Here is a 12,085-nt window from a genome sequence, read left to right as displayed (position 1 = left end):
TCATGACCTTATGCTTTAGATATTGCCATGGTGTTACTTCACTGCTGCAAAGTACAGGCGTATTAGGATCAATTTTAAAGGAAAGCCCAGATCAGTATTTGCAAATCAGTTATACTGCATAAAAATAGATATCATTAGTCAACTTGTTCAGTTATATTATGGCACACCTCTGGAGCAGGTGGGACTTAAATCCAAACCTTCTGGCCCAGAGTCAGGGACACTACCACCATACCAACAGATCTAAAATCTGATTGAAGATTTGTAGCTCGGGTATCCGTTGTTGCGACAGCCAGACTACTGCGACCCTTAGGACTCATAACAGCACACAAGCCAACATCCACGCTCAGACAACAACTCACTAGAACAAAGGACCCAATACCCAGCATGAGCCAAACTAATGTAGTTTACAAAATACCATGCAAGGACTGCACAAAACACTATATAGGACAAACAGGAAGACAGCTAACAATCCGCATCCATGAACATCAGCTAGCCACAAAACGACACGACCAGCTATCTCTAGTAGCCATACACTCAGACAACCAGCAACATGAATTTGACTGGGAAAACACCACTATCATAGGACAAGCCAGACAGAGAACAGCCAGAGAATTCCTAGAAGCATGGCATTCATCCCCAAACTCCATCAACAGACACATTGACCTGGACACCATATACAAACCACTACAGCTGAAACTGACACCCGGAAACGGCAAGAACATCCATCAACAGACACATCGACCTGGACCCCACATACAAATCACTGCAGCTGAAACTGACACCCGGAAGCGGCAAGAACAAACCAATATAAATACCGGAAGAAACATCAAAAGCAGCGCTTCACACGAGGCTCCAACAGCACTGATGATGTTCCCTAGCCAGGGAACGAAACGTTTGCAGCAAAAACTTCCAGCTCGGCTAGCAGAACCACAACAACCAACAGATCTTTTAGTTTGCATCATAGAGTCAAAGTCATTGAGTTACACAGCATTGAAACAGACCTTTAGGTCCAACTCGTCCAAACATTCCAATCAGAGCTACCCCCATTTCTCTCTAAACCCTTTCTATTCCTATTCGCATCAGATGCCTTTTAGATACCCACTTCCTCTGGCAAGTTGGTCCACACACTCACAACCCTCTGCATGAAAATGTTAGCCCTCAGGTTCTTTTTAAATCTTTCCCGTCTCATCCCAAACCTGCACCCTCTAGTTATGGACTTCCTTCACCCTCTGTAAAAGACCTTGGTATTCACCCTAACAATGCCAACAAAATTGTTATTTGTGAGCCAACAAAATATTTCTATATTATCAGCTAATGACTCCTTCAGACTGATGCCTCCACATAAACATCCAAGCCAGTCTGTAATATCAACTTAATTTCTGAAGTCAAAGATAGGGCCACAGACCAAATAAAGGTAGGCCCAGAGTTGTAAACAGGTTCTTGAAACGGCTTGCAAGTCGATTCATACAAAGTTGGGACAAAGCACAGGATAATATTAAAAAGTAAATTGTAAGTATAGGAAATGTTCATTTGGCAGATCTTTACATTTAAACCCTGTTTAGAACCGCATGGGTAAATCACTGCTTGTAAATTCAACCTTTGCAAATTGGGGATTCTTGTACATCATTAGCATAGCTCCCAGATACAATGAATGTTACCAGGAGGATACCACCTACAAAAAGGTATTTTTAGCCCACGTTGAAGATTTGTAGCCACACAAGACATTTAACCCAACAAGTCCACCCCAGTCATCATATTCCACACAAGCACACTCACCATTTTCATACAACACCAACAGCTTATCCTTTTTTTCTTCTTGTTAATTCTCATCCAATTTCCTTTATATGAATCTCCTTGCAATAGCTACTTCCATGTTCTAACATTCGCAGAGTATTTAAAATGGATAACTCCAGACTAATGTTTGTCAAGGTGCACAATGACCTTTTATATCCAATCAATTCCAGGATATCTCAGTAGTGATGAGTTCTTTCAGGAATGGAACCCAAGATGAGACTGGAGTATGGATGAATGTGACCATACTTTAAGAGGTTATTTTGTCCTGGGTTTTAAGTTAAGACAGTAGAGTTCTAAGACAGGGGAGTCTATCTGGAAAGCCAATAAACAAGGCAGCTGTTGAGGCCTTGGCTTTTTGTTTTTACTAAGTTGGAAAAATAAGGGCAGCCTGAGTGGATGTGTTCAAGCTCCCACAGAACTAGGATTTTAATTTTCGTACTCAGCTGTAGCAGCTGCGGCTGGATCTGTTGCTGCAATACATCTCTCCCAACTACTCTCGAGTTCTCATGTTTTTCCTCCTAGGCTGCTTGGTTGCACGTGAGACAATTTATTTTCTGAATTTCCTTTTGTCAAGGGTGCCTCTATAGAATGTTACTATATTAGAACAGTTACTACTTAGTAGCTACTAATATACTATTCTGTTAAGTTTTCCAATTGAGTTATAGCTAAGCCACTTCTTTCCTTTGTTGTATTTTAACCAGAGTGTATGAATAAACTGCATTTTACTTATCAAGTAGTTTGACCAATTGACTTGTATCTGGAATGCAGCGCCTTATATCTACCTTTAAAATATGAAAAAGATTAGGGTCTAGACTATCTTAATATATTTTGAGGAAGTCTGATCTAGTCCATAATACAGATGCGCCTCTGAGACAGGGAAGATAGTTAGTGAGGCAAATTTGACTGTAATGTTGTACTCTCTAACATTATGTTAATATCCAGAGAAAGGGTTAAACTGCACTTTGGGTGGAGGTGACATCCATGCAGGAATGTTGATGACACATACTATTTGGCCAGCCATTTACTGCTACTCTCCTGCTATTATCAAATTAAACTCTCATTCAGTCCCTTCCATTCAAAAATGCTTTCACAGTCATCGCCTGAAGCTAGGACATATCACACCTACATTGTCTTGGGGGAATCAGTCAGGAAATTTTTTGCTTAACGATTCCTCAGGATTAGGGCATTTACACTTACATTATCTCTGAGAATTTGGTGGGACAGAGTATCTGTATGCATTACGAACTGACCTGTACAAAAGGGAATGTGTTTTCTTTCATCGGGGTCTCTTTTGATTCAAATTCACATGCCTGCATGGAGGGTCAAAGGGGTCGCCTAGCTTGTACAAGCTTTAATAAACTTTCACTGCTTGCAGAAGTTGGTGTATGTGAATTGCATCTTGTGTGGGAAACCTCGGGGAAAGAACCTAACAGTATGGCCCTCACTAGGATTCACTGTGAAAAATGCTTGAAACATCTCAACAAAATTGACAGCCATAACAGCTGATTCAGCCCACTGCCTTTTACCCAAGTCCAAGTTCCAGTGATCCACAAAAGTGAAGATGGTATCCTGAGCAATACAATTTTAATTCTTCCATCACTAGTGACCATATCTTCAACTGACAAGACCCCAAGTTTCTCCTCTTCGAATTCTTTACTCCCTTTAGATGCCACTTCATAACCTATGTCTGATCACCAAACTTTTGATGATTTGTCTTAATATCTCACACATGGCCAATGTCAAACAGGGACAGTGTTATATTAATGGTGTGATATAAATACAAGTTGTGTACATTTACTCTTATCAAACCTATTGACAATCTTAAAGACCATCCGCTCATTCCTTTTCAAAAAAAGGAAACCTCAATTTCAGTTTTGCCCATTGTAATCTCTTTGTAATATCATTCTGATGAATCCATTTTATAAACATCTACAATACTTCATATTGTGTTTTATTAAATGGAGAACAGAACTGTTCATTGGACTCCATCTGTGCTTTAGTCAAGGCTTTGCACAAATTGAAGATAGCTTCTCTGCTTTTTAAACACTAGCTGTCAAGAAAAGACACCTAATACTTGTTATTTCTTTAAAAACATTCACAACATATATAATTTAAAGTCTGGTTGAAGATTTGTAGTTCGGGTGTCCGTTGTTGTGGTTCTGTTCGCCGAGCTGGAAGTTTTTGCTGCAAAGGTTTCGTTCCCTGGCTAGGGAACATCATCAGTGCTATTGGAGCCTCCTGTGAAGCGCTGCTTTGATGTTTCTTCCGGTATTTATAGTGGTTTGTTCTTGCCACTTCCGGGTGTCAGTTTCAGCTGTAGTAGTTTGTATGTGGGGTCCAGGTTGATGTGTCTGTTGATGGATCTTCTTGCCGTTTTCGGGTGTCAGTTTCAGCTGTAGTGGTTTGTATATGGGGTCCAGGTCTATCAACAGACACATCAACCTGGACCCCACATACAAACTACTACAGCTGAAACTGACACCCGGAAGCGGCAAGAACAAACCAATATAAATACCGGAAGAAACATCAAGGCAGCGCTTCACAGGAGGCTCCAATAGCACTGATGATGTTCCCTAGCCAGGGAACGAAACCTTTGCAGCAAAAACTTCCAGCTCGGCGAACAGAACCACAACAACATATATAATTTATTTTTTGTGATTTGTGTTGTGGTCTTAGCTTCCCCTGCTCCTCTACTATCCCTTAGAGACTTTATTTCTGAAAAGGTGTGGTAATGCAATTCTGCCATCAAAATACACCCTCATACAATAAGTTAATTTGTTAATATACACAACTGATGTTTCAACTGACATTAATGTCAACACTCCTGACTTTATTCCAACAAAGTTGGCTGTCAATCAAAATCTTCCTTGCTGGCTGATGTAAATACCAGTTCTTTCTCTAATTTCCTTTTAAAATTGCCTTCCTAAAAATTTCACACTTGAACCCTTTGTTCATGCCCACTCTAAGCATTAACCTCTGCATTCAGGTGTCTGCCTTGCCACAGCTCTAAGCTCCTGCAACTCACTTCCACACAATGCATTATAGGAAGACTTGCGACCTCTCCATAATCTGGCTGACAAGAACTCTGAAACAGAGTTCTGAAGACAACAGAAAATACTGGAGAAATTCAGGTCTGGCAGCATCTGTGGGGAAAAAAAAGCAGACTCAAGACTCCAGGTCCAGTCACCTTTTGGAATAGACATGCCAAATTAGTTCAGACACAGAGTAAAGGCACAGCAAAGATCTGGTAATTGTGTGCTATTCAAATCCAACATGCCACGCAACAGAAAACATTGCCCTAAGTTTTCTTCTGATAGTATTTTTAAATCTTAACAAACCCAAATATCATTCAAAAGTTAGTTAGTAGAAATATTGCAGTAAATGTAAAAAAGAAGTGGCGATGAAATGGCCAGTAAGACAAGTTAACAGAAGCATTAGGAGAAAACTAGACACAGGTAAATTCAATCTACAATTCAAAATAGAAGTGCAATTGCTAATTTGTACCTGCTAACCCAAACACTGCTTTAATGTGACTTGCCAGCCTGCTGCCATGGTTTTTGGCAGAGTTCACTTATATGATTTTAATCCTTCATAGTACTTCCATTGCACAGGTACAAGCTATTCCTTCAAAGTAATTTAATTTGTATCATGTTTTATGCAAGTTCCCTTCCATCTTTCTTCATTTAATCACATCAATACAGCTGGTCTCTGTAAATTCCATTTCACATGCCTCAGTGTCCGGAGATACATCACACACAATCCTGGTGTCTTACCAATGTACTCCACGCAACTAATGTCTCTAAGTACAGTAACTTGCACACTTTAACAAATTACTTGTCTGTGCTCATACCATCCCACTAAAAAGGACTTAGACCCTTTACTTGCACCAAAATAATTTTTGCACATTTCTGGCTTACACTGACCAGAAATTACCACAACCCAAACAGACCCGTGATAAGCAGTGGGGAACATATTATCACAAGCTGTATTTGCATTGATTCGCATCATATAATTGTAAAGCAAAATGATTCATCACTTCATAATACAAATGACCAGTCCACCAAAAGCTTAATATAAAGAAAGTTTCTCATACCAGTTTTAAATGAACCAATGGTCTGGCCTTGTTGCCACCCCTTTATGACCTCATCCAGCACTGAAAGCCTCACATTCTTGGCATTTATTCAATTCTGACTTCCTTTGCATTAAATTTAAAATTACTCCATCCTCAGAGGCTGCACTTTCAGCTGTCAGAAATTGGGTAATCGTTGCAATATTCTTCCAGTTCCAAGGAAGGGTCACTCAACACGAAACGTTAACTATGATTTCTCTTCACAGATGCTGCCAGACCTGCTGAGCTTTTCCAGCAATTTCTATTTTTGATTCAGATTTAGAGCATCTGCAGTTCTTTTGGTTTTTGTTAAGATTCTGGAAGTCATCATTGCAGGTGTTTCTCTGGTTACGATGGTCAGATTGAAATAAAAATGGTACCAGGCAAGGCAAGTCTACTGAGTTCAACAAAGATGTTGCTGGAAAGTAACGAGGAAGAATGTGTCAGTTAGACAGGATGGTTTTTTAATTAAAATTCATTTATAAGGTGCGTGCATCACTGGCCAGGGCAATCCCAAATTGCCCAGAGAGCAGTTAAGAGTCAACCGCGTTGCTATGCATTTGTAATCACATGCAGCTGGACATCAGATAGGTTTTTCTGATAAGCAATAGTGACTTCTGTGACCATTTGACTCAATTCCAGATTTTTACCGAATTCAAATTTCATCACGCGCCATGGCAGGATTCAATACAGGATCCCCAGGTCATTACCAGAGTTTCTGTACTGATAGTCTAGTCTCAACACCATTAGGTCATCACTTCTCTCATTTTGTTAAGTCATTTTGGCTGCCTGTTCTGAATTAGCCAAGAAAGTGTTGTTGAATAATATACAACTGCTACAGACCATATGGCATAGGTACACATGCTTGGGAAAAGGAGTTCTACGCTTTTGACCCACTGACAGCAAAGGAATGTGAGATAACATTTTAAACAGACGATGTGTGGCTTGGGTGGGAACATATTGATGGCGATGCTTCTTTGCATCTTCAGGCCTCAACCTTCTAAGAGGAGGAGATTTAGAAGGTGCTGTTAAAGGAGACTTAAGTTGCAACCACACAACTGGAGATGATCTGCACTGCTGCAACTGTGTGTTGATGGAGGGAATGGATGTTTAAGGTAATAGATGGGGTACCATTCAAGTAGTTTGCTTTATCATGAATAGTATTAACCTTCCGAAGTACAGTTGAAGTAGTATTCATTCAGGCAAGTGAACAGTATTCCATCACTCTGGGCATGCACCTTCCAGGAACAAGCTTTGGGGATTCAGGAGTTGAATTACTCACTGAAGAATTCCCAGATTCTGCCCTGCTCTTGAAGTCATAGTATGTATATGGCCAGTCCAATTAAGTTTCTGGTCAATGATGATCCCATGAAGTTGATGAAGGATTCAACAATGGAGATGGCATTGAATATAACGAGGCGATAGTTCGATTCTCTTTTATTGGAAGCAATGATAGCCAGGCAGAGTGCCATAAAAGAAAAAACAAAAACACAAAAAAAATTCATCAGACAATGTGAATGTTCTCCAGTCTTGGCCAACATGGCATAGACTATTTCAGTGCATGAGTGGTCAATGGCTCTGAACACTGTAATCTGTGAAAATGCCACTTACGACGGATGCGGAGAAGGAGTTGAAAATGCGTGGGTTGAAGGTACTACCTTGACCTCTTACAAGCAACACCCCAGGAGAGAGACAGGTCACCTGCACAATGACAATCATCTTTCTTTGTGCTAAATATGACTTCAAAGAGGAAACAGGAATACATTTTGAGACAAATCAATATCTTCAGAAAGGTAGAGATAAATGGACAATGATGGGTTACATAGTTCGGACCTTGTTTTTGGGAATATTTATTTCCTAGGGAGAGGTAGAAGACGAGATTGGGGATAGGAAGGAGAAGAGGTGGATAGTAATATAGGAAAATCATTTGAGGGGCAGAGACACAAGAAATTAAATGGCAATCGTGAACAAAGACCGAGCCACTGCCTTTACTTTGGAGGAAACAATTTACATACGCAAGAACTAAAGATAACATCTTCAGAAAAATAGATATTGGATAATGGGAATAAAATCCAACAATCTCCAGAACCTTGAGGGCCAACATCCAAGCATTTTAAGAGAGACAGCTGTAGAAAATTTCCCTAGATTCTAGAAGGGTCCCAAGGAATTAGAAGTTAGCAATTGTAACACTGCTATTTAAAAAAAGTCGGGAAAATATCAGAATTTGAGGGAAATTTTAATGCTACTTTTGTTATGATCAAAGCTAAATTAGCTTTGGAAAGGGGAGATGGTGTTTGACAAACTTAATTTTTTTTAAGATGCATTAAGCAGGGTGGATAAAGGGGAAATCAGTGGATGAAGTATATTCAAAACGCATTCAATAAAGAGCAATGCAAAAATGTTAATATGTCATTAAGACTTCACAGAATAAGTGATGTATTAGTATGGATAGAGGATAGATTAATAGTGAGATGGAGAACTCAAAAGTAGCTGATTAGACAGCAATGTCAGGAGAAGATTATAGCTCTGCAAAAGACCATCACACTATGCTGTGAAAGTGCAACACATTAGAGAGAAAGAAAATGCAAAGGAGAGAGAATAGAAAAGCCAGCAGAGAGATGGGGTCAGGGCCAAGCCAAGAAATTGCTATAGCTAGAAAGAAAGTGAAAAATGAAAGGGTAAAACAAGTATTTTCATTCAAGAGCACTCTATCTCGCTCACACTGAAATGGTCAAATAATTGACAAAATTTCATAGCATCACACTAATAAAATCTTTAAATTTTCAGCCATGTGGATGATTGAGGAATCAACTTCAAATACGGTAATTTAATCAAAAATATCAAATAGGATCTCAAGATTTACTTCAATCAAGAAGCCATTAAAACTTAATGAAAGGAATGAATGGTGTCTATTTTACCAGTGCAACAGTACATGGTTGTTGGCAACATTTTATTCAACTCCAATAATTGATAAACATGTTAGGGCTGTTGGAATAAATTTATTTGCATACTTTTAAACATCACAAAGCATCTGCTGAGGCAAAAAAAAACTCAATTCCCACAACTCCTCAAAGCAATAAAAGGTTTAATTATTGCTTTAAGATGTCTACTATTTTAAAAAGACTGAAGATTCACTCGTCATTCATTCTCAGGTTGGTCTGAAGGTGCACAGGTTATCTGTACAGAAACAAGCCTAATAAGTTCATCACGAAGCAAGAGATAGTGATAAACTTCTCCATATTTAACAGCAATGTTTGCAAAAATGTCAATCCCAGTTTTATTATTTTCATTTTTGAAAAAACAGTTGTTTTAACTTACTTTTATCTGCTCTGATTAAGGCAGAAATGCAACCCAAGATATTTTGCCAACTACAGCAAAGTACAAAATGCACTCCTTTTACTGCTGCTAGCTCTTTCAGGAAAATGGGAGAAGGTCTATTTGACAGAAACTGGCTACGAAATGCACAATGATACTTGTGATGTCATTTTACAGATTAAGAAAGTGTGAATCTTCTATTCAGGATTGTCACAAATTAATCCAACACCCACAATTAGATATAGAACAAGTAAGTAATTCAGTCCACTGAGTCTGCTCTATCAAGCAATGAGATCATGGATGACCCAATAACTCAACTCCATTTCTCTGCCTCCTCCCCCCAAGCCTTGATTCCCTTATTGACTGAAAATCTGCCTGTCGTGATCTTCACTATACTTAATGACATAACTACGACAGCCATCTACAACGGTACCAACAACTCCATACACAGAAGGGAACCAGCCACCTGCTGAAAAGCTTCACAATATGACAGTTGGTACCTCCTTGTTTTCCTTTTAAACAAAAAAGGTATCTTAATTAAAAATCACAACACCAGGTTTTGGTCCAACAGATTTGTTTGAAAGTACTAGCTTTCGGAGAGCTGCTCCTTCATCAGGTAACTGTGGATGTGGTGCAGGACCACAAGACACAATTTATAGCGAAAGATCAGAGTCATGCAATTGTTCTAGGAGCCCAGTCCAACACCAGCATCTCCACAGCAATCTAAGTTTGAAACAATATATTGTTTCAATTGCATGATGCTGATCTTTTGCTATAAATTCTGTCTCTTATGACCCTGCTCCACAGTTACCTGATCAAACAGCAGCTCTCTGAAAGTTTGTACTTCCAAAGAAACGTGTTGGACTTATAACCTTGTGTTGTGTGATTTTTAAATTTTGCCCACCCCAGTCCAACACCAGCACCTCTCCAAAGAAAAATAAGAGCTTTGGAAACAAGACAATTCTCAGTTGTTCATGTAATACAGAACATTCACTACAGCAAATAGTACTTAGGATTGTTTGGAAGGAACCAACATGTACCACAAGCCAAATATTGCAAATATGAGAAATCATGCAAGAACAAAGAAAAAAGTAAAAATATCATGCAGGTCAGGCAGCATCTGGGAGAGTAGGTAATAGATTCAATACTTTAGAAGAGTGAAAGTACAAAAGTTGGTAGGGGCAGAGAACAGAAGGGAAAAAAAAGTTACATGCATTTCTTTCACCTTAATATACTGTACTTGCTACTTCTGTAAAGGGACTACCAATAAGGATGTCCAGCACCAGCTTAACTATGTCAATGGTGCCTTCAAACTGAACATGCTTTTTTTTTTGAGATAGGGACTTCTGGAGGCCAATGGTCCTGGTCTACAAGGCTGTTGTGTTGACCACTCTCTTCAACTTCAATGAAACCTGGATAGTCTACCAATCTCACAAGTGTCCTTCAGAGCTTCCATCAGTGGTGCCTTCATCAAATCCCATGGATCAATTGGAAGGACAACATACCAACATAAGCAAAGCTCTGTTCCTGAAAAGACAAGTCAAATGGACCAGTCTTTGTATCAGGATGCCCAAAACACACCTGTCACAATAGAATCTCCCCCCAGTTCTTGGTCAATGTTGAAAGGGTGGCCAACATAAAAGTACAACCTTAATGTCACCCTACAGTTTGGAGGGATTGACATCATTGGCTAGGAGGAGAAATATTTCAACCATGAAGTATGGCGCCTCCTGATCCATCAAGGTACAACACATATTGAGGTTCAGAGAATCAACCACAAGGTAGAACGACATCAGCAGAGGAAAGAAAGGGAAGCCAACTTAGGGCTGCAGAAAATAACAAATGCTAGAGATCAGTGGGTCACACAGCATTCGGAGACAGAGAACAAGCTAACATTTCAAGTCTAGAAAACTCTGCATACAGAAATAGAATCTGATCTGATGAAATGTGTCCCCCACCGCGGGAAAACCTGAGGACCCAAGATTGAGTTTCAGTCATCTCACAATTCATCCAACTTTACAAATTTCATCCTATATTTTGAGGGACTGATGACAATGATTAACTATAGACCATCTGAGCTCCTTTACAGATGTGGTCAAAAACAGATTGGGTGGATTTAATAATAACACCTCTTCAGAGGAGAAAAATGTCTTCATCCAGACACCAGTCAGCCTATCAAATTCTCTGCCACAGAAAATGGTTCAGAACAAGACACTGAAACTGGTTAAGCAATGAATATAGTTCTTAGGCTAAAGGGGTCAAAGGGTAAGGGGAGGAAGTAGAAACAGGATACTGAATTGGATGATCAGTCATGATCATTCAAATGGTAAAGCAGACTCAAAAAGGTCGGATGGACTACTCCTGCTATTTCCTACAGTCATCCACAAGTACAGCTTAGCTTTCAATCCTTTGCTGCTTTAGCCATCCATTCAACTCCCACGTTTGAATCTGCAACACCACTGTAATTAAATTCTAAAGAGCAGTACCTCATTTTGTTTGATGCACCACTTTCAATCTGCTACCTCAAATTTAGAGCTTAATACTTTGACTGCTCACTTTCTCTCAGCCAGCAAGTATTAACAACTTCTGGTTGTCATTTATAAATCCTCTGAATCAAATTCTGTTTATTTTTCCATTATCCTTTCTCTATTACCCTTTCGCCATGCACCCTTGTCCCTTTCGTCATTCAAATCATTCACATTTCTTGCCTTTTTGCTCTCCCTGCAATTACTCTGTACTTGTTTATTCCATATTTTTCCACTTCCAACAGGTGGTCATCAATCTTAAACATCAATTCTTTCTCCCTCTCCAGAAATGCTGTCTGGCCTGCATATTTTACTTCATGTTAAAGTAGTCAGTATTTTTTAC

General features: G+C 39.4%; 1 protein-coding gene across 4 annotated transcripts in view; it reads right to left on the bottom strand.

Annotated features, from left to right (window-relative positions):
- kdm6a (lysine (K)-specific demethylase 6A) overlaps positions 1-12,085 on the bottom strand; it is a 222,964-nt gene that overhangs the window by 188,473 nt on the left and 22,406 nt on the right. The window lies entirely within an intron of this gene.

This window comes from Hemiscyllium ocellatum, chromosome 12, assembly GCF_020745735.1.
Source record: "Hemiscyllium ocellatum isolate sHemOce1 chromosome 12, sHemOce1.pat.X.cur, whole genome shotgun sequence".
NCBI lineage: Eukaryota > Metazoa > Chordata > Chondrichthyes > Orectolobiformes > Hemiscylliidae > Hemiscyllium > Hemiscyllium ocellatum.
Note: the sequence above shows the minus strand (reverse complement) of the source record. Positions and strands in the feature narration are given on the sequence as shown.